Here is a 22,561-nt window from a genome sequence, read left to right on the forward strand (position 1 = left end):
GTCATTCCACTGTACTGTCTTCTAAGCCATCAGCAACCAGTGAGCCTCAAGGGGTTAAAGCCAAAACCAGCAGCAACCCCATCAGCTTGCCAGCTCCCCAGAACCGCCCCCCCCCAGGAGGCCAGCCAGGCCCATCCAGGTATGCAACATCCAACACAGCAGGAGCGCTGTTTCCTTTCCCTCAGCAGCCTGTTTGACTTTTCTTCAGGGACAAATGTTTCTACTGTCAGAGGCTTCTAGGTATCAGATCCTAGATGAAATCAAGAGGCCTTCCTTGTCCACCAATTGTGTCTGCATTTTCTTGGTTCTAAATATTTTAGGCAAATCAGAGATCTGCAGTAGACTTTGATCAGAATACCAATTTTTACCAGTAGTCAGCAAATCGTTTTTAAGTAAACATTTTCATTTCTTTCTTTCACTTCACTCTGGGGAGCAAAGAGGCAAAATGTCTCTCCCATGATTATAGTCACCACAGAACAAAAAGAAAGTCACTTCATGGCTAGCCTGGAAGCATTACCCATTTTCTCTTCAGGGCGAGCCTCTGTAACAACTTGGGATGCTTCAGGATCCTGCAAGATTCTGTTCACATTACATGGTCATTCATTCATTGATTTATGAACAGCTGGGCAGCCCTTGATATGTACGTCGTGCCTGTCCTGCAGCCAGTTGGAGGGGTATATTTCATTTAGCTGCCCCAACTTAATTGCCAGAGTGTGCTGTTCAGTTAGAGCCCCACACCAGTGATGGCAAGAAGGCAAGCCTTGTCCCTGCCTCCTACCTCTTGCCACAACCAGCTGGCTGCCCTCGGTGTGGTTTGTCATAAGGTGCCCGCAGAAGGCACATGTTGTCCTTCTGTAGCTCCCATTTCTCCTGAGAGCCCTTCAGCCAAAATCTTAAGAAGGGAATGTGTCTGACATTTTCTGAGCTGGGGCTCAAAGTTTCTGGGCCAGAGTAGGCAGCAGCTGGCCCAGGAAGTCATGGGGAAAAGCTGTTTGCCTAGTGCTGTAGACATCTGTGCAAATGCTCTGGGGTCAAATGGAGCAGAAGGCCAGGGGTTTTAAAATCAGAACGCCTGCCTGAAGGATGCCTAAGCTGTGTCACTGGGCAACGAGGGTATCCTCACAGTGTTTCTCTGACAGTGTATCAGCATCCCAGGGGAGGGATATGATTAGAGTGTACTCATTGTTTTCCATGGAGGCATTCTCCACAGATCAGTCTTGGTTTCTGCTCCCTCTGCGGGTTTCCTGCCATATAACTGTTTTCAGGAAAGGGGAGATCGATTCAGACATCAGAATGTCCCAGGGTCCCTAAAGACTTGTCCATAGATGGGCTACATCATGGTCATCTGTGGAGATTTATTTTAAATGCAAATTTACAAGCCCTCCTCCTAAAGTTTTTGACTTAGTAGAGCAGAGCCTGAAGCAACTGCATGTATTAAGAATTTTTCCTAAGTGATTTGAATGCCTGGACTGGCATGCAAGCTATTGTGTCTGAGTCACTTTACCAAGACCTTGATTTTTCTTTTGGTGAATGAGTGCATTGATTTGATATTCTCAGGTTTGTCTCCATGAGACTCAAATGACATGCATGAGGAATGCACATTCCCCACAGTCCTAGCCCACTTCTGCCCTCCTCAGGGTGAGCCCTCATATTCTCAGAGGAGTTCCAGGTGTAGGGAATCTTGTCACAGGGGCAAGGACTGACTCACGCCCAGGGGTGATTGGGAGCATTAACGTGCAGACGTCCTGACCCCTCTGTGTCTGGGACAGCTGGGAGAGGCTCTCATAGCTGCTTGGGATACAGCTATGCTATGTTGCCTACTTTAGCTGGTTGTTTCCAAGATGAGCATAGAATATGTATGCCGAATGTCCCTGGCAAGGGAGAAGGAGGAGGGGTCCACTAAGCCTGGCTTTGGGATGGCAACCCTGGCCCTTCACCTTGTTGGCCCACACCATGCTGAATGATAGCCTCCCCTCAAGGAGACATCAGGACAAGAAATAGTTTAATCTTCTTCATCTTTTCCCCATTCCTTTCTTTCTAGTGATGTGTCTCCTTTCTTCCCAATTCTGTGTTTCTAGGTCTTCACTTTCCCTCCATACCCACACTGATTAGCCTTTCCAAGGCACCACTGCCCTCAGCAGCACCAGCTTCTTGCCTTTCAGCCCCACTGGCCCTCCCCTCCTTGGCTGCTGTGAGACCCCTGTGGTCTCCTTGGCAGAGACTCAGCAGGAGCGGTAGATGCTGCAGAAACAACTGGGAGAAAGTGAGCACTTCCTGTGGCCTTCATGTGCTTGGGCCAGGCTGCCCTGCCCCATGTGGCCCTGCATGGCTTTGGCTTGGTGACGGAGTTTTGAAAAATGACCTAGGGTGTGCAGGTCGCCAGCAGGGGACTGGCGAGTGGCCCTGCTTGCTTTTTTTTGGGAAATGACTTTACTGTTGTCTTTCTGGTGTATGTGTGTGTGTGTGTGTCATCATTTCGTCAGGCCCTAGACCTGCTCCTTTCTTGTTGCTGCCAGTGTGGGGTACCACCAAGTCTGCTGAAAGCCTGACACACTGGTGACGTACCTTCAGGCAGGACATGGGTGAGAGCTTTTGTGCCTTGCCTACGCGAGACAAAGTGGCCATTTCTAGGGAGTCCTTTCCATGCCTATGGCAGTCTCCTGCTGTGAAACATGCTCTTCATCAATTTCAGCTCCTGACATCATTAGGTTGAGGGCGTGAAGGGTAGTAGCAGTAGAGGGATTCAGAAGAGGTGACAAGCCCCCCTTCCTAGGGCACACGGTTCATTTCTACCCTGGGACAGGTTACAGATTGGTGGCTTGGACCGGAAGCACAGGCTGTGATACCTTGATTGTAAATTCTGTCCTCTGACTCCCAGAGATCATTGATCGTATTGATCATAACCGTTATAGGCTATGTAAGGTCATCTTTTTGGAAAGGCTTTGATATATGTCTGGGCTGGATGACTCATTGTCAAAATTGTTGGTGTGGGGTTATTTATAGCTTAGAAAAAAAGAAGAAAAACCCTCAAATGAGGAATCTGCTCTCTAATAATGCTTTTAAAAAACCCACTTAGAAATCAGTTTGATATTACCTTAAAACCACATTCTGTGCCTTAAAAAATAAAAAAAATAAAATAAAATAGAGGCTCAGATGAGCCAGAGATAGATTGTAAGGGAAACCAGGCACAGCGTCCAGTGACCTAGGACCACAGCTGAGAATTCATATACCTGAAGCCCCCATCATCATTTAGCCCAGCTTGTTTCTTATGTCAATCCTGAAAGTGAATACACTCTTTAGTCTACTCTGTCCCAGTTTGATTCCCAGAACCAATTAGATAAGACCCTTTTTAGGAGAGTTTGTACAGCTCCCCTTTTTGTAGGCAGAAACGTCTAGAAGACTTGCCTCCTACTTATCACAGCTTTACCCAGGTGTAGCAATCTAGGCTAACCCAGCAACACAAATCTGGTCTTCCTGAGTCTCACACCCCTTGTGTGATAGGTAGAACCAGGGCAGGGAACTAAGGCTCAGAGGAGTAGAGCTACTTGTTTAAGGTTACTAGTCAGTGGGAGAGATGGGATTAAGTCCAGGTCTTCTGCTCCCAGTCCTGTGTTTCCATGATACCTTTTCTGTCTAGGATGGTTTTGTTACCATCCTTCTCAGAGCTAAGCTCAACAAATTCTGGAAGCCCCTTGAAACAATCTTTTCTCTGTCTCTTTAGAGATCAGTAGACAGTTCATCAGAACCTCTGATCTAGAATTTGATATTTGAAGAATAACAAATTTTTCCCATATCAAAATGGCAAGAGTGATCTCTAGCTGACTTTTCTTTTCCTTTACCTTTCCACATTTGTCAGTTTGTCTTTGTCCAAAAGGAGTGATAGGAGACATCTGTGCATGAAAAAAGGGTCTGTTGATATGGGATCAAGTGATACTTAGTCTGAGCCATTGACCAGAGTTTGGATGGTCCCAGCTTTGGTGAGCAAGATTACAGCCCTGTCTTTTCTGTCCTCAAGCACAGGCCTCTCTGAGGGATGGCAGCTTACCAGTGTTCCTTGTTTGCTTTGAAACAAGTTTCCATGGACAGTGGTGCATGGCAGCTTCTTGGAGCAGCGTCTAGCAACGATATCCTTATGTTAGAGTCTGTCTGGCATCTTTGCATGGTTTAGGGCATGTGCATTCTGTTGTGTGGCCTGGGCAACCAGGAATGTGAGAATGCTGATCGCTGTTACTGATAGACTTGGAATGGAACCTTCTACAGCATTGGTTAAAATGTAAGCTGTCAAGAACTCCTGATTTCCCCCTTTGTCTTGTGTTGGGCTGGGGAGGAAGGGGGTGTGAAAGAAGTAGGAAGTCACATCTTTACAAATCCTAACTAAAATCTAGATGTTGGGTCACGTGGGTAGATCAGTGACTCTAAGTGAGTTAGGTGTTGGGTCACGTGGGTAGCTCAGACTCTGACTCTGACCCAACACTAGGTGTTGGGTCATGTGGGTAGCTCATTGACTCTCAGTGAGTTAGGCATCTGACTCTAGATCTCAGCTCAGGTCTTGATCTCAGGGTGAAGAGTTCAAGTCCCACGTTGGCCTCTGTGCTGGTCATGGAGCCTACTTTAAAAAAAAAAAAAAGATTCAGATGCTGACATTTTTCATCCCCCAGTGGTCCTAATAAACATCTCTTATTTTGCATGTTGAGAAAGGAGAGAACCATGATGGGTACTTCTCAAACTTTGCTGCCAATGAGAATCACCAGGGATGGTTTAAAAACATCCAGTGTTGAACAAATTTGTTCTATGTAGGGATGGAGATTGGGTAGATAGCATATCTATTACACAGATTTTTGTTTGTTTGGTTTGGTTTTTTGCTTTTTTGCTTATTTTTTGGTTTTTGGGGTGTGTGTGTGTGTGTGTGTGTGTGTGTGTGTGTGTGTGTTTAAATGACTGTTCCTGAGGTGCCTGGGTGGCTCAGTGGGTTAAAGCCTCTGCCTTCAGCTCAGGTCATGATCCCAGGGTCCTGGGATTGAGCCCCCATCGGGCTCTCTGCTCAGCAGGGAGCCTGCCCCCCCCCACCTCTGTCAAATAAATAAATAAAACCTTAAAAAAAAAATCCAGTGACCAAGCTATATTCCCAGTTAAGGCAAAATCTTTGGGAGGTCCAGGCATCAGTATGTGTTTGTTTACATTTTCCAAGGTGACTGTAGTGTGTGGATAAGTTTGAGAACCAGTTATAAATGGAGATAAAAATTGACAAGTAGCCAATTGCATTATCCCCTCTGAGGAATTTGGCTTGGTTGGAGGGAATGATGACCTCTTCCTCTTTGCTTAGGTCAAGCTATCTGCTTACTATGCTGCCCATGCTGATAATCCCTGAAGGCAAGCAGTCTTCTGAATAGGAATATCCTAAACTATAGCCCTGCCCACCTCTCTCTGTCTCTCCCACAGCCTGGACTTCTTTTCACAAAGAAGCAGAGAAGATTTGGCTCAAGGGAAGTCTCATGATTTCCTAAGATCTATGAGAGCATCAGTCTATGTTAAATGAAAGTTCTTACATCCCTCCATTGAGCACACCTATGAATAGGAATGTGCTATATCCTCCAACTTTGGGAATGAGTTCCCCTTCCAGAGCATTCCTGGACTGTATCGTGAGGAATTTCAGTAGAAGCCAGGAGTGCAGCCTCTGTACTTTTCCTTTGTGTACACTGGTGACTTCCAGATACTTTGTCTATCCTCCGCCTCTTGGTGTCTCATGCCAGCAATCACATGAGGTGAAAGTTATAGCTTTTAGGTTATGGTCTTCATCTAACTGGTATTCTGAAATGGACTGGGATATCTGATATCGCACATGTGCCCTTTGGTGTCCACTCTTAGTAACCCCACACTTCCTTGCTGGCCCTTCCCTTCTAATCCTCTCTTCCTCACTCTGGTTTGTTTCTGCCCAGGCATCAGCGCCATCCATCCTGCTTCCCCAGCTTCACTGCCAAGCAACCATTTAGAAGCCAGCTCTTCTCACTATCTCAACTCTGCCCAGCCCCACTCTCTTCTGAGGGGCAACCCAGAACTGGGAAGAATCCTGGAGTCTGGCTACCTGGGCAGAGGCAGCCAGTGGGATGTGATGAGGCCTCAGAAAGGGAGTGTATCAGGCGACCTGTCCTCAGGATCCTCTGTGTGTCAGCTTAACTACAAACCCACAGGTAAAACATAAAGCCAAATAAATTGGTCTGCGAAATGAAATCTCATTTAGAGTCTCCTAGCTGGGCAGAAGCATTTTTCATTTCTCTAATCCCTGGCTTACAGAGTGGGTGTAATATGACATGGTTCTATCTGTGCTGGACCTTTCTAAGGCACTTTCTAAGTGCCCCACTTCAGCCTCCCTGCCCAGGGTCTCAGTGCTGTTCGGGGAATTGGGAAAGTCAGAGACACACCTTCTGCTCTCATGCTCATGTCATTAACCACACAGGAAAAGTTTATATCCATGAACTTCTACCTTATACCTCCTCTCTGAGGCTGGAGGAAGGGCTTGATGCCTCGTTAAAGAATATTCCATCAAGTATCCATAAGAATAATGGTATCAGGCTAGAGTGAAGTATTCCCTAACACACTTAGGAGAAAGTCACACTCAGCTCACCACTCGTTTCCCGATACTTCAGTTATTTTTCTAAACCATGTGGAACTCCCTCACTCTCACCGGTTACACTGGTCACCTTACACTTACATTTAAAACTCCCTCAAACTTTGGGGTACCTGGGTGGCTCAGCTGGTTAAGTGTCTGCCTTCAGCTCGGGTCATGATCTCAGGGTCCTGGGATCGAGTCCCTCATTGAGGGCTTCCCTGCTCAGTGGAAAGTCTGCTTCTCCCTCTCCCTGTACCCCCGCCCCACCTGCTCATGCACTGTGTGTGTGTGTGTGTGTGTGTGTGTGTGTGTGTGAGAAATAAATAAATGGTCTTGAAACTCCCTCACATGTAACTGTGTGTAGGAGGCAGCCCCTGGGGCATGCTTCATGCAGTCTGTCCTGGGTTTGACAGCCCGTTTCCTCTCTAAGCAAAGTCGCTGTGTTCCTGAGTGCCCATGTGAGAGAATGCAGTTGGTGGAAGGGTGGGGATGTTTAGGGATCCTCCTGAGGAGCCACTGGCCATGCCCCACTTCCACCTGGGCCCCCCTGGTGACCAGGATTCCTCATCTCCCACCTCTCCCCCATCCTCATGGGATGGCTGCAGGGGATGACCTGCTGGAGGAACATCTCAGAGAGATCTGGAACCTGAGCCAGCACCTGGAGGAGTCCATCTGCATCAACGACTGGCTGCGGGAGCCGCTTGGACACCGGCTCAGCTGTGCAGCCTGTGGGAGTGGTAGGAGAGGCCCAGAGCCGCCCATGCTATCACGACTGGGGAGCCTCTGGAGGCTGGGCTTCACACTTTCCAAAGCATGTGATGGGCTTTCCTCTACTTGCTCCTTCCAAACAGTCCAGCAAGGCAGGTGGGGCAGGTTCTCTTATCCTCAGTTAGAGCTAAGAAAGAACTTTCCTCTTGGCAGAGCTAACAAGGTGCGTCTGCAGGACATCTGACTTCCCAGCCCATTGTTAGTCTGCTCATATATGTGCCTGCTGACCTCTCTGCCTTGTCATGGGATTGGCAAGTGGTGGAGCCTGCTCAGTGGGTGCTCTCCCGCAGCCACTCACCAAGGCGGCTGTTCTCCCAACAATCTTCTCTCGGGCTGGGGTCCCTTGGAGGCCATTCCTTCTACATGCCCTTGTCCTGCCCTCAGAACCAAGGGGACTCCTGGGACAAGAACCTCTGGCACAGCTGCAGCTAGGGCACAAGGGGGGGGGCCCGCACAGAAACCAGACATTTGGCTCACCAGGCTTGGGGTCCAGGCCTTGGGGACCCAGGCACTCCTGCTGGGATGGGACAGTATTTCTGGAGGGACAGAATGGGTAGTTTCTGGAAAGCATCTATTACCCTAATGTGTAATGTGTCTGCTTACAATTTGTGGGACAGGATCTACCTCCATTTTCTACAGCCCCAGCCTGGAACCCACACCTCAGCTCTACAATGAGAACAGAGTCCTTAAGGAAGAAAACCAGAGCCTTCAGACTCAGCTGAGTTATGTTTTTAGAGGTGGGTGGTAAAAGCCACACACTGCACTCCTTCCTGGTCCCTTTCCTCCTGGCCACACCAAATACCTTTTGAAGCCAAGAGAAGAAGGTGGAGATAACAGCTAACCAGATCCACCAATCCAAAGTCCCATGCGGTTCTCAGTCTAGAAGGGGCTACTTCCTGAGAGGTCCCAACCATGGGCCCTCATGCTCTGAGGTTCTAGGGACAAAGATAGCCCTAGAAAACCCACCACCTCTGTGCAACCAACCCACAGATACTCAGATACTCAGTCATTAGTTATGAACTGGATACCAATTAGGGGTCCGTTCTCCCCATCCAGACTTTACTGCAGCCTCATGTGTCTCTCCTGGTACTGAGCTGCCATCCCTGTCTCCTCACTGCTTCCCCTCACTCACCCACACTGGGATCCTCTCTGCTCAGTAATCCTCAGGACTTTCTGCCTGGAAGCACCAGCCAGATGTCCTCCAGAGTGTTTCCAACACTATTCAATGGGCATCCAAGGGAGGGAGGACATCATTTCCTCTGTGACCTGGGGGCAGCTGACCTTAGTGTCAATTGACTTGATCAAATCAGTATATGGTCAATAAAAATTATATTTATCTGCAAATATTTATTGAATAGCCATGAAAGGCTAATACTTTCCTAAAGGATTAATCCCAGAATGAAAGAATGTTGTGGAACAGGAAGAGACAACAAGTGATGTTTCTCAATCTGCCTCTTTGGAGCAGGAAGATGTGAGGGGAAAGGTCACTGATGGGGAAGTAATGAGACGTCACAGAGAAGAGAGAAGACACAACTGCTAAACCACCATTGCATGCCGGGACAGGCTAGCACAGACCTCAGTGGGGAGAAGTCACTAAGATGTGGACAAGCATGGTGGGCCATGCCCAGAGACCTCCCCCTGGTAGACTGACAGCTCTTGCAGCCTGGTTCTCAGAGCCCCTGTCCCTAGTCTCTGGGAAATCATGCAGATAATTCCACAAGCCCAGAAAAGGACAGATGTCCCCATTTTCAAATTGATGAATATAATACATTCTAAAAACTGTAGGCAAGAAGTCTTGATGTTGCTCTTTGGCAAAATTAAAGAAGGGATTATCACACAGAGGGTGTGTGAACTTAGAAAATAGTGACCATTAGAAACCACAGTGTTTGGGGCACCTGGTGGCTCGGTGGGTTAAGACCTCTGCCTTAGACTTAGGTCATGATCCCCTGCTCTCTGCTCAGCAGGGAGTCTACTTCCCCCTTTCTCTCTGCCTGCCTCTCTGTCTCCTTGTGATCTCTGTCTGTCAAATAAATAAATAGAATCTTTGGGAAAAAGAAAAGAAAAGAAAGAAAAAGAAAGAAAGAAGGAAAGAAAGAAAGAAAGAAAGAAAGAAAGAAAGAAAGAAAGAAAGAAAGAAGGAAAGAAAGAAAGAAAGAAAGAAAGAAAGAAAGAAAGAAAGAAAGAAAGAAAACACAGCTTTGGGGGCACCTGGGTGGTTCAGTTGGTTAAACACCTGCCTTTGGCTCAGATCATGATGCCTGGGTCCTGGGATTGGATCCCCTGCTCAGCAGGGAAAGGAGTCTGCTTCTCTCTCTCCCTCTGCTTCCTCCCTTCTGCTCCTGCTCTGTCTCTCTCTCTCTCACATAAATAAATAAATTCTCTAAGAAAAGGGAGGAAGGAAGGAAGGAAGGAAGGAAAGAAGGAAAAAAACCACAGCGTTTTCTCTAATAACAGGGTAGACCTTATGAAAGCAGATGATCAAGGGCATTGCAAAGATGGAGGCTCCACATTCCCCAGGGCATGTGGATGTAGTGAGCTGACGCCCTCTGCTTTTCTGAGCAGCTGCAGCATCAGCTTGCATTCCCGTTGCCTTAGTTCTGCACATCAGGATGGAGGAGCTTGGTTGGGCTCCTTGTCTAGCCAGCCTCTGCCCCCACAGTGTAAGCTGACCTGTATTCTGCTCCTCAGAGTGCTTCCAGGAAATGGAATGCCTGAGGGAGGCCCTGCTGTCCTCGCGATCCTGACTTCAAGAGCTGGAGCTGGAGCACCAAAAGGGGGAATGGCAGCAGCTTCTGGAAGACTTGGAGAAACAACAGGAGATCTTGCATTTCCAGGAGGAACACCTATCCCTATAGGAAAAAGACTCCAGGTAAGGGGGAGCCCAATAAGAAGGAAGGGGGCCCTGTTTTTATATTTAATGGGGGTATTGACAAGACAGGTATTGGAGCCTTTGGGGGCCCTCAGTTTCGCCTCTGCTATTCCTGATTTATGGATGAATTCGAGCAGAAGGAAGGACTTGTCTGAGAATGCCTTTTCACTCCAAACTTGGGAGAGTAAAACCCTATTTTGGAAGGTTCAGCATATCAGGGGCACCTGCGTGGCTCAGTCAGTTAAGTGTCTGGCTGTTGATTTTGGCTCAGGTCATGATCTCGGAGTCATGAGAATGAACCCTGTGCTGGGTCTGGCGCTCAACTTGGAGTCTGCTTGGGGTTCTTTCCTTCCTCTTCTGCTCCTCCTACCGCTTGTAGGCAAGTGATCTCTGTCTCTCTCAGATCAATCTTTAAAAAAAGGGGGGGGGCGGTCAGCATATCAGATCCTGGAGAAAAAAAAAATGTTCTCATCCTCCCCATTAGTTTAAGGATGTTGGTCTCACTGAAATGTAGGGGGCATCTCCACCAGCCCTCATGCACATCCCCGACACAAGCCCTATGACTGCCTATCACCAGGAATAGAGCACCATCGGGGCAGGAAGAATACGGAGCTTGCATTTCTGCTCCCAACTAACGTAGCTAATGGCATGACATCAAGCAAAGTTACCTCACGTCTCATAGCCTCTGTTTCCACATCTGTAAAGTAAAAGTAATGGTCTTTTACTGGTTGACATCTAAGGCTAAAGCCCCGTGATGTGAAGGTTGGCTGACAGCAGGTAGCCTGGAGGGGCTGAGGGGCACCAGACACTCAGCAGGCCCTTGCCTCCCCCATGCAGGCTGCAGCACACGCTTGCCCTCCTGCAGCAGCAGTGTGAGGAGAAACAGCAGCTCTTCCAGTCCCTCCAGTCAGAGCTACAGATCGACGAGGCACTTTATGGCAACTTCAAGAAAAAGCTGAAAGGTATGTGTTCTCACTCTCCCCTCCCTGGTGAGCTCCTTGTTCTTGCTTAGGATTCTGGTGTCCTTTCCTTGGGAGTTGTAGAGCTCTGGAAAACTACAGAGTTCTGCCTCAGCCAGGTCTGGGGCTCCCAGTAAGAACAAAGTGTTTCTCTCATGTCCAAAGCCCAGAGGTTGGTGACATGTGCAAGATCCAGCCGAGACATCCTTAAAAGTAGTCGGACAAGAGTCCAACTCTGCCTGCCTAGGTGGCCAGAGAAAAGTTGAGCAAAGTATAGGTTATACAGTGATTAAAAAAAAATTCAAAGAACTGTCCTGATGGCACCATAATGTGAGAAGCTCTTGAATATTGTGACTAATACATATTGCCCCCATGCAGCCAGTACGGTGGGCACCCTGCTCCTACCCTGACTCATTCCCCAGGGAGAAAGTTAAAAGATGCACATTTACAGAAATACCTCTGTTAGGATCTAAATTCCAAGCCTGGATTTAAATTTTAAACTTTTTTTGAGGACTTTTTGCCATCTGCTAAAATACTGATCTAATGTTGGAGAATCTTCTTCTATTTCCCCATTGTCCTTCAAATGGGGGAGGGTATTGTAAACATCAAGTTAATAACTCAAACCAGGCTGAAACAGAGTACTGATGTCAATATGATAAAATTTAGAAAAGATTGGGATGCCTGGGTGGCTCAGGGGGTGAAGCCTCTGCCTTCATCTTAAGTCATGATATCAGGGTCCTGGCATCAAGCCCACATCAGGTTCTCTGCTCGGCAGAGAGCCTGCTCCCGCCTCTCTCTCTGACTGCCTCTCTACCTGCTTGTGATCTCTGTCAAATAAATCAATAAAATCTTTTAAAAATAAAAGAAATTTAGAAAATATAAAAAAGAAATCCTGACCTTGATTAAAAATATCAGTGATAGAGGTACAGAATCAGGAGGCCTGGCTCTCTAGCCTTTCATGGACTTAAGAATAGGGAGTTACTTAGAAACCGTCTGAGACAAGGAACTTGTAGGCAAAGGTTGCTACAAAAACCAATTCAACCTGAGACCACGGTAGGGTGAGAGACCTTGTCAGAAATATTGTTAGATTGTGGGACACCATCTTGTAAAAGGGACTTTGGCAAACCAGGGAGCAAAGTGAAGACAGGAGCCACCATGCCGGGTGACCAGAAATCTTGAACTGTCGGAGAAACTAAACAATTTTTGGCCTGGACAAGATCACAAAGAGATGAGAACTGGTTTTAAATATTTGAAGATCAGGCGAAAAAGAGCTGTTGTGTTTGGCATCCCTTTAGAGGTCTGATCAAGGGTCATCAAAGGGTAAAGGGCAGTAGAATTTGGACTTAGATCATTCTTATGCCTTCCTGACCACTAGAGATTTTGAGTGATGGAATTGCTGGTTTGTGAAGGAATAAGCCTCCCATCCAAGCCCCTTTAAATAGAAGGGGATGACTTGTCAAGAATCCCATAGAAATAGCTCTTGCTTTGGATGGGATGTCTAAGCCTTTCAATTCTATTTTTTTTTTATTATCTGTTTTAAAATTCCTTAAGCAATACAGAATTTTCAATATTCAGCCAAATTTGAATTTTCATAAAACCTGATTGGATTTCCTAACTTGCTGATGAGAAGGTAAACCAGAACTTGAAGAAGTATCAGGGGCACCGCAGGCTGGGAGAATAACTTCTGTGCACTCCTGGGAGCATCAGGTCCAGACTTTCCCGTGGGAGAGCTTTGTATCAGGGAGTGTGAGAAGTCCGGTTAGTTGAGAAGGCTGCTGTTATACGGAGGAGCTATGAAGTACCATGGAAGTTTACATTCTACAGAGTGGGCCATGGAAAATGAGTACGTTTTTCCAAACAAAACATATACTTGATGGGAACAGAACTCTCAGACTAGTGGGACACACTGGTGTCAGAAGACACTCAAATCAAGGAAACCCACTGAATGGGTGTAGTTATAGGGTATTTACATGAGGAGAGCCTGATCTAAGATGCCGTTGGGAAGATAAAGAGGAATGGATAGAAGAAAAAATTTTTAGAAAGAAGTAAATCTTTGTAAGAATTTAGATATAGGGGGAAGAAAGATAAGAAGGAGCTTCATGGAGCTTTGGGGTTGGTAGATACTAACCATAGACTGAAGGTGCCCCGTGAGGACTTCTTAGGAGGAGTTGCCTCCTACCTCATGACCTCCAGCCTCCTTATAAGATGCTATAGCAGTATTTGGATACTATGGTGCTTATAAAAACATAATGCAAATGAGTAAAAATGGAAAATATGGGATGTTTCCAGAAAATTTCTCATAGTAAACTCTAATCCTTTATAACTTGTAGTAATGACTTAGAGAAGACTTTCTCTACTAACTTCTTGGGAGCATTTTTTTCATTTGTAAATTCAGTATTTTTTTTTTCCCTTTCAATTTTGTTTTTATATGACAGAGGGAAAAAAATCCATTCATCCTGACTTCATCCTACTTCATACCTCTCCTTTCTTATAGTTGTTTTAGGAGTCATTTCAAAGCTCCTACCTCTGAAGCCCCATACTTTCTTATCCTTAATTCTGTAATCTCATGAGAACCGTGAATTCTTCTGATAGCTTTCATATACTCATTTGGTCACAAAACCTGTCTGAACTGACCAAAATGGTATTCACAGACTTGACTTAACCCCACTCAGTGGTAATGTTCACTCAGCTTGTCACAGAAATTTGAATGTATTTTGCCTAAAGGCCTGTGACCCAGAGGCAACCTGGTGTATGGGCTACATGAGAGATGGCGTACAGATCCTATGGCCTTCCTAAACAACAAAACAAATTCTACTTTTTGAAATGTATTTGGCTTCAAGCTTTCAGATAATATATGTGGTTTTGTAGAATATTTATTAGCTGTTTTCATACCTAGTACAAAGAAACAGACTGTGGTAGCAAATAGAGATTTAAACAAAACAAAACAAAACAAAAAACAGTCTCTTCAATAAATGGTGCTGGGAAAACTGGACAGCTATATGTAGAAGAATGAAACTCGACTATTCTCTTACACCGTACACAAAGATAAATTCAAAATGGATAAAAGACCTCAATGTGAGACAGGAATCCATCAGAATCCTAGAGGAGAACATAGGCAGTAATCTCTTCGATATGAGCCACAGCAACTTCTTTCAAGATATGTCTCCAAAGGTAAAGGAAACAAAAGCGAAAATAAAGTTTTGGGACTTCATCAAAATCAAAAGCTTCTGCACAGCCCAGGAAACAGTCAAGAAGACAAAGAGGCAACCCACGGAATGGGAGAAGATATTTGCAAATGACAGTACAGACAAAAGGTTGATATCCAGGATCTATAATGAACTCCTCAAACTCAACACACACAAAACAGACAATCATATCAAAAACTGGGCAGAAGATATGGACAGACACTTCTTCCATGAAGACATACAAATGGCTATCAGATACATGAAAAAATGTTCTTCATCACTAGCTCTCAGGGAGATTCAAATTAAAACCACATTGAGATATCACCTTACACCAGTTAGAATGGCCAAAATTAATAAGACAGGAAACAACATGTGTCGGAGGGGATGTGGAGAAAGGTGAACCCTCTTACACTGCTGGTGGGAATGCAAGTTGGTGCAGCCTCTTTGGAGAACAATGTGGAGATTCCTCAAGAAATTAAAACTAGAACTTCCCTATGACCCTGCTATTGCACTACTGGGTATTTACCCCAAAGATACAGATGTTGTGAAAGGAAGGGCCATCTGTACCCCAATGTTATAGCAGCAATGGCCACGGTCGCCAAACTGTGGAAAGAACCAAGATGCTCTTCAATGGACGAAGGGATAAGGAAGATGTGGAACATATACACTATGGAGTATTATGCCTCCGTCAGAAAGGATGAATACCCAACTTTTGTAGCAACAAAAATCTCTTCCAGGACTGGAAAATATTATGCTGAGTGAAATAAGTCAAGCAGAGAGAGTCAATTATCATATGGTTTCACTTATTTGTAGAACATAACAAATAGCATGGAGGTCAAGGGGAGATGGAGAGGAGAAGGGATTTGAGGTAAATTGGAAGGGGAGGTGAACCATGAGAGACTATGGACTCTGAGAAACAATCTGAGGGGTCTGAAGGGGAGGGGGTGGGAGGTTGGGGGAACCAGGTGGTGGGTATTGGAGAAGGCACATATTGCATGGAGCACTGGGTGTGGTGCAAAAACAATGAATACTGTTACACTGAAAATAAATAAAAATATTTTTTTGAAAAAGTGAAAGTTATGCAAAGCCTTATTCTATGCCAAGTATTAGAATTTAGACTAACCAGCCAGGGGAACAAGGCTCAGGCAAAGTAAAAGTTATGTAAAGCTTTATTCTATGCCAAGCATTAGATGTCAGACTGACTGACTATGGCCGCCTCCAAAGAGAGAAACTCCCCTTGGTCTTACAGGCTAGTTCTTATAGGGCACAACCGCAGACTTCTAAGTATGTGGCTTTGGCTGATTGGATGTCTCCTACCTGTGTGTTTTAGTAATGGTTACCTGGAACCAATACTAGTAACTGCTGAGGCATTTATTAAACAACAAAATGGCCTTGTTTTAAGGTCTGTGTTTTAGCAACGGTTACCCGGAACTGGTATGAGTAACTGCTGAGGCATTTATTAAACAACAAAATGGCTACCTAGGCAACATGGAGTCACTATGGCTAAGTAGGCCCAGGCAGGCCCTACGGGTTTAACAGGTTTTAATGTGAAATCAGCCCCAATAGAGGCAGCTGCATCCCAAATGCGTTGCCTGGGGCCCTGAGAGGACAGTGGGGTCCCGAGCAGAAAGGAATGCCCTGGAGGAGTGTTCTGACAAATGCCTGGAAAAGCTTGGATCTGAGCCACCAGACCCCTTCACTCTCTCTTCTTTCAGCTGCCACCTGGGATGCTGGTCTCCAGGTCCCTTTGAGCAGTGAGCTGAGCCACCTGGTGGCAGAGATCTGAGCTTTGCGAGGGCAGCTGGAGCAAAGCATCCAGGTGAACAGCTGTCTAAGATTGCAGCTGGAGCACCAGTTGGATGGCAGGGGGAGAAAAACCGGCCTCAGCCTCTCCTCGCCCACCAGGAGGACCCTGGAAACAAGCAACCACTCTTCCAAGGTAGGAAGCAGGGGGACCAGGAAGCCCGTGAGCAGTGGGGCAGTGGCCAGGATGTCTGTGTTGAAGGGATCTTCCCTCTTCCATACTCCTTAAGGTCCAGGTGAAATCAGAGGCATTTCAATCTCCAACCTTGGGTGAGAGGGTGGGATTGAGGGTCCCAGCTGGCTCAGGCCCCAGATTCTGAGTTTTCAGGTACAGGTTGCTTGCTTTGGGCAAGGTGTTTGAAGTCCCCAAGTACTGAAGCCTTACTTTCCTCATTTTCAGGGTGAGGACAATAATCACATGTATCTTATGGACAATCATATGCATGTTATATGGTAATATGGTAATTATGCCTTAAGTGCAATAATTTACAAGTGCCTGACATGGTAAGCATTGCTCAACAGTTAATAGGTTGTGAGTTAATATCTATTCCTTGTATTTGTGGAGTGCTTTAAAATTTACCATGAGTTTTCAAACAATTTTCCAAACTGTTTCATCTGAGGTAAGGGAGGTTTTGCCTTTGTATTTCAACGTGGGAAAACTTTGGGATTGAGACATTAACCAGCTAAGACCTGACCCAGGATTCGAACTGGATGTTTTTATTTCCAGCTGCTGGCCTTCCTCTTCACGTCCTTCCTCCTCACCAGCCTCTGTCTCAGTATCGCTTGCCTTCCAGTTTCCCATTCCCTGATTGGAGGGGAGCTCAGCTGAATGGAAACCATTCCCGTCCCGCAGGCAATGCTGGTTGTGGAAAGCAGGGGGATGATAGCTCCCTTTATTCCCAGTGGCTGTCATCTCCTCCCCTCCCCTCCGCATCTGCCCTTCCAGATACTGCCTTGTCTGCTCTCTCCCTCTCTTCTCAATGTCCTTCATCCAGCCCCCTTCACCTAGCTTCAGTCTGAATGTTAGTACTATCCCCACTCCATCTTGACACACTCATTTCAACTTATTCTTTTCTTTTTTTAATTAGCCATCTCCTCTCACCCCCAGGACACTATTTTCAATTTTATTTCAGTAGGAGCCATTTCTGCTCAGGATTCTCTAAAGATGAGCTTTCAGACATGTTCCTGCCTGCTCTTCCTGGGGCATGTTAATCCTTAGCTTTTCCCCCCAGTCCTTTTGGATTTTCACTAATTAGGCACTGACTTGTCCAATGAAGTCACATTCCCAATATCCTGTGTTGTGGCCATTAGATGAGAAAGTGTCACATGAACTGTGTCCCATAGTAACTGCTCAGCCACAGTAGGGTGGATGGCTGGCTCTCCCTGGGGAGCCGTGATGGTTGTAGTGTTCAGTTATAACTCCCTGCTCTACCCTCGTGGCCAGCTTTCCTCCATCACTGCGTCCCCACAACCCCAGCCAGGACTCAGCCCCAGTGACTCCAACACTGTGACTGCTCCTTACCCACCACAATGGCCTGAGCTGGAGAGCTGGTTCTAGGCCACCTCCTGAGCAGGACTTCCTGCCTTCTCTGATATTTTCCAATTCTTCCACTGTAGAATTGCTGCCTGGTCTCCAGGAGGGTGTCTCTAACCTGCCATGCCTTCTGTCTCTACCCTTCTCATCCTGCTACATTTTTCCCATCACTAACTCATCAGAATGGTGATTGGAATGCTAATTTAATTGCCCACAAGTCCATTCATACTTTGATTCAGTATTTTTGACACATATACTACACATATTTGATGTGGAAATATTAGGGTTCAGAGCTCAAGAAAGAATTCTTGAGACATTTTCTATGCAAAAAGTTCTTTTTATGATAGCACAGGGACAGGACCAGTGGGCAGAAAGAGTGGCACTGGGGTTGTGAGGAGCCATTGATTATATAGTTTGGAACTGGGGGAGCTACAGGCAAAGGGAAGTTTCTGAAAGGACTTTAATATGCTAAAGAAGACTCATGACATCCTGGAGACCTGACTTTTGTCAAGCTAAGACTGTTTTTCCCTCTAGTAGGTCATTAAGTTTAAGACAGTTGGGGTTCCTGTAATGTCTTATTCTGCCTGCCTCAAGGGTTTGTCAATGGACTACAGGTTATAAGGAAATTTAACTTTATGTACATTTCCTTTTGCCTTTGTTCTCCACATCATAGGTTTAGTCACAAGGCAATGTATTAAAAATTGCACGCACACACACACACACACACAAAATTGCACACATAATTATATTATATAAAATTATATAAAATATAATTATATAAAATGTGGGCTAGAAAAATGCACCTAATAATCTTTCAAACCAGAAGTTGCTTCTCATGGAGCTCGCTTCCATTAAAGGGACATGTTCTTGTTCCAAACTAAGGGATTTGTTTGCTGTTCCTTACCGTAGTGGTTGGGGTATAATGAGGACAATCCATGTTACCTTAGGTCTCTGATGGTGATGACTAAGCTGTGAGTGGGTTTGCTTAGTGTGGTTCCAGGGTTCCTGAAAATTGTTGTTGTCTTTACAACCTAGACTCCATTGCTTCCTCTCCAGTCCAAGATGTTGGCATGAACTCTCCAGTGCTCACATTCCCTAGCCTTTCTTCTGCTGCTCCTGGCTCAGCACCACCATTTTCAAGAGGACAAATGGTAAATATGGCAACGGAAGGATTCAGGGATTGATGATGGAGAATTACCAATACAAGTAGCCTTTGGTTACTAATGGGCACATTACCTGAATGTAGAGATTTTTCTTCTTGGGTCCCAAAGTCTTTAGCCCTACTCATTGCACCTTCTGTGGCACCCTGTTTTGCCATTATTCTTCCTCCTCTGTGGTTTTCCTATTGCTCTGTTGTGCTTCACTGCATGGTGATCTTTCTGTCCTTGAAAGTGCTCGCTGTGTCCAGCTTAATTTCTTTGTCTGTGTCTTCTTTTTAAAAATGGATTTATTTTTTATTTATTTTATTTTATTATTTTATTTTTTCAGTGCTCCAAGATTCATTGTTTATGTACCACACCCAGTGCTCCATGAAATATGTGCTTTCCTTAATACCCACCACTAGGCTCTCCCAACCCCTCACCTCCCTCCCTTCCAGAACCCTTAGTTTGTCTGTGTCTTCTTAACTGGAAATTTAAAATTTTTTATTAAAATAATATTTGTCCTGGATATTTCATTTGTCAGTAAGGATAAAATTTTGCCTCCTGGAAATTTGATCATTATGAGATGATGTAAGAAAGATCATAAAACCATAGAATCTGGACTGGAAGAGATTATGCTGAGTGAGATAAGTCAAGCAGAGAGAGTCAATTATCATATGGTTTCATTTATTTGTGGAACATAACAAATAGCATGGAGGACATGGGGAGATGGAGAGGAGAAGGGAGTTGAGGGAAATTGGAAGGGGATGTGAACCATGAGAAACTATGGACTCTGAAAAACAATCTGAGGGTTTTGAAGTGGCAGGGGATGGGAGGTTGGGGGAACCAGGTGGTGGGTATTATAAAGGGCACGGATGGCATGGAGCATTGGGTGTGGGTTAACAACAATGAATACGGGGGAGGAGTCAAGATGGCGGAGAAGTAGCAGGCTGAGACTACTTCAGCTAGCCGGAGATCAGCTAGATAGCTTATCTAAAGATTGCAAACACCTGAAAATCCATCGGCAGATCGAAGAGAAGAATAACAGTGATTCTGGAAACAGAAAAACAACCACTTTCTGAAAGGTAGGACCGGCGGAGAAGTGAATCCAAAGCGACGGGAAGATAGACCCCGGGGGGAGGGGCCGGCTCCCGGCAAGCGGCGGAGCAACCGCGCACAAAATCGGGACTTTTAAAAGTCTGTTCCGCTGAGGGACATCGCTCCAGAGGCTACCCGGGGCAAAGCCCACATGGGGTCAGCGTGGCCTCAGGTCCTGCAGGGTCACAGAAGGATCGGGGGTGTCTGAGTGTCGCAGAGCTTGCGGGTATTGGAACAGGAAAGCCGGCTACAGAGACAGAGCCGACAGTAAGCTCGCAGCTCGGGGTGACCTTGAACTGGTCGCAGGCTCGGTGAGCTCGGAGCGCGGCCAGAGGTCAGGCAGACGGGAGTAACTGGGCGCGGTTCTCTGAGGGCACACTGAGGAGAGCGGCCCTGGTCTCTCGGCTCCTCCAGGCCGGAGACCAGAAGGCCGCCATTTGTATTCCCGTCCTCCGGAACTCTACGGAAAGTACTCAGGGAACAAAAGCTCCTGAAAGCAAACCCGAGCGGATTACTCACCCTGGCCCCGGGTAAGGGTGGTGTAATTCCGCCTGGGGCAGACACTTGAGAATCACTACAACAGGCCCCTCCCCCAGAAGATCAACAAGAAATCCAGCCGAGACCAAGTTCACCTAACAAGGAGTGCGGTTTCAATACCAAGGAGAGCAGCAGAATTCTAGAAGAGGAGAAAGCAAAGCAAGGAACTCATGGCTTTTTCCCTGTGATTTTTTTAAGTCTTGCAGTTAATTTAATTTTTTTCTTTTTCATATTTGTTTTTTTTTCTTGCCTTCGGGTAAAATTTTTTTTTAACTGTTACCTTTTTCTTTTTTAACGATTTTTTACTGGTTTATCTAATATATATATTTTTTCTTTTTTATATTTTTCTTAGGTGTTTTCTTTTTTTTAAATTCTTTTCTTTTTTTTTTCTCTTTTTTCTTTCTTTTTTTTCTTTCTTCCTTTTTGAACCTCTTTTTATCCACTTTCTCCCCCCTCACGATTTTGGATCTCTTTTAATTTGGTTAAAGCATATTTTCCTGGGGTTGTTGCCACCCTTTTAGTATTTTACTTGCCTCTTCATATACTCTTATCTGGACAAAATGACAAGACGGAAAAATTCAACACAAAAAAAAAGAACAAGAGGCAGTACCAAAGGCTAGGGACCTAATCAATACAGACATTGGTAATATGTCAGATCTAGAGTTCAGAATGACAATTCTCAAGGTTCTAGCCGGGCTCGAAAAAGGCATGGAAGATATGAGAGAAACCCTCTCGAGAGATATAAAAGCCCTTTCTGGAGAAATAAAAGAACTAAAATCTAACCAAGTTGAAATCAAAAAAGCTATTAATGAGGTGCAATCAAAAATGGAGGCTCTCACTGCTAGGATAAATGAGGCAGAAGAAAGAATTAGTGATATAGAAGACCAAATGACAGAGAATAAAGAAGCTGAGCAAAAGAGGGACAAACAGCTACTGGACCATGAGGGGAGAATTCGAGAGATAAGTGACACCATAAGACGAAACAACATTAGAATAATTGGAATTCCAGAAGAAGAAGAAAGAGAGAGGGGAGCAGAAGGTATACTGGAGAGAATTATTAGGGAGAATTTCCCCAATATGGCAAAGGGAACGAGCATCAAAATTCAGGAGGTTCAGAGAACGCCCCTCAAAATCAATAAGAATAGGCCCACACCCCGTCACCTAATAGTAATATTTACAAGTCTCAGTGACAAAGAGAAAATCCTGAAAGCAGCCCGGGAAAAGAAGTCTGTAACATACAATGGTAAAAATATTAGATTGGCAGCTGACTTATCCACAGAGACCTGTCAGGCCAGAAAGAGCTGGCATGATATTTTCAGAGCACTAAATGAGAAAAACATGCAGCCCAGAATACTATATCCAGCTAGGCTATCATTGAAAATGGAAGGAGAGATAAAAAGCTTCCAGAACAAACAACAACTGAAAGAATTTGCAAACACCAAACCAGCTCTACAGGAAATCTTGAAAGGGGTCCTCTAAGCAAAGAGAGAGCCTACAAGTGGTAGATCAGAAAGGAACAGAGACCATATACAGTAACAGCCACCTTACAGGCAAAACAATGGCCCTAAATTCATATCTCTCAATAGTTACCCTGAATGTTAATGGGCTAAATGCCCCTGTCAAAAGTCACAGGGTATCAGAATGGATAAAAAAACAAAACCCATCTATATGTTGCCTCCAAGAAACTCATTTTAAGCCCGAAGACACCTCCAGATTTAAAGTGAGGGGGTGGAAAAGAATTTACCATGCTCATGGACATCAGAAGAAAGCAGGAGTGGCAATCCTTATATCAGATCAATTAGATTTTAAGCCAAAGACTATAATAAGATATGAGGAAGGACAATATATCATACTCAAAGGGTCTGTCCAACAAGAAGATTTAACAATTTTAAATATCTATGCCCCCAACGTGGGAGCAGCCAACTATATAAACCAATTAATAACAAAATCAAAGAAACACATCAACAATAATACAATAATAGTAGGGGACTTTAACACTCCCCTCACTGAAATGGACAGATCATCCAAGCAAAAGATCAGCAAGGAAATAAAGGCCTTAAAC

At 45.3% G+C, this 22,561-nt stretch overlaps 1 pseudogene; it reads left to right on the top strand.

The window, feature by feature from the left end:
* The window catches only part of LOC131810577 (myomegalin-like), a 42,794-nt pseudogene extending 23,401 nt beyond the window's left edge, over nt 1–19,393 (top strand).
* The last annotated feature ends 3,168 nt before the right edge of the window (nt 19,394–22,561 follow it).

Source organism: Mustela lutreola, chromosome 10 (assembly GCF_030435805.1).
Source record: "Mustela lutreola isolate mMusLut2 chromosome 10, mMusLut2.pri, whole genome shotgun sequence".
NCBI classification, from domain to species: Eukaryota; Metazoa; Chordata; class Mammalia; order Carnivora; family Mustelidae; genus Mustela; species Mustela lutreola.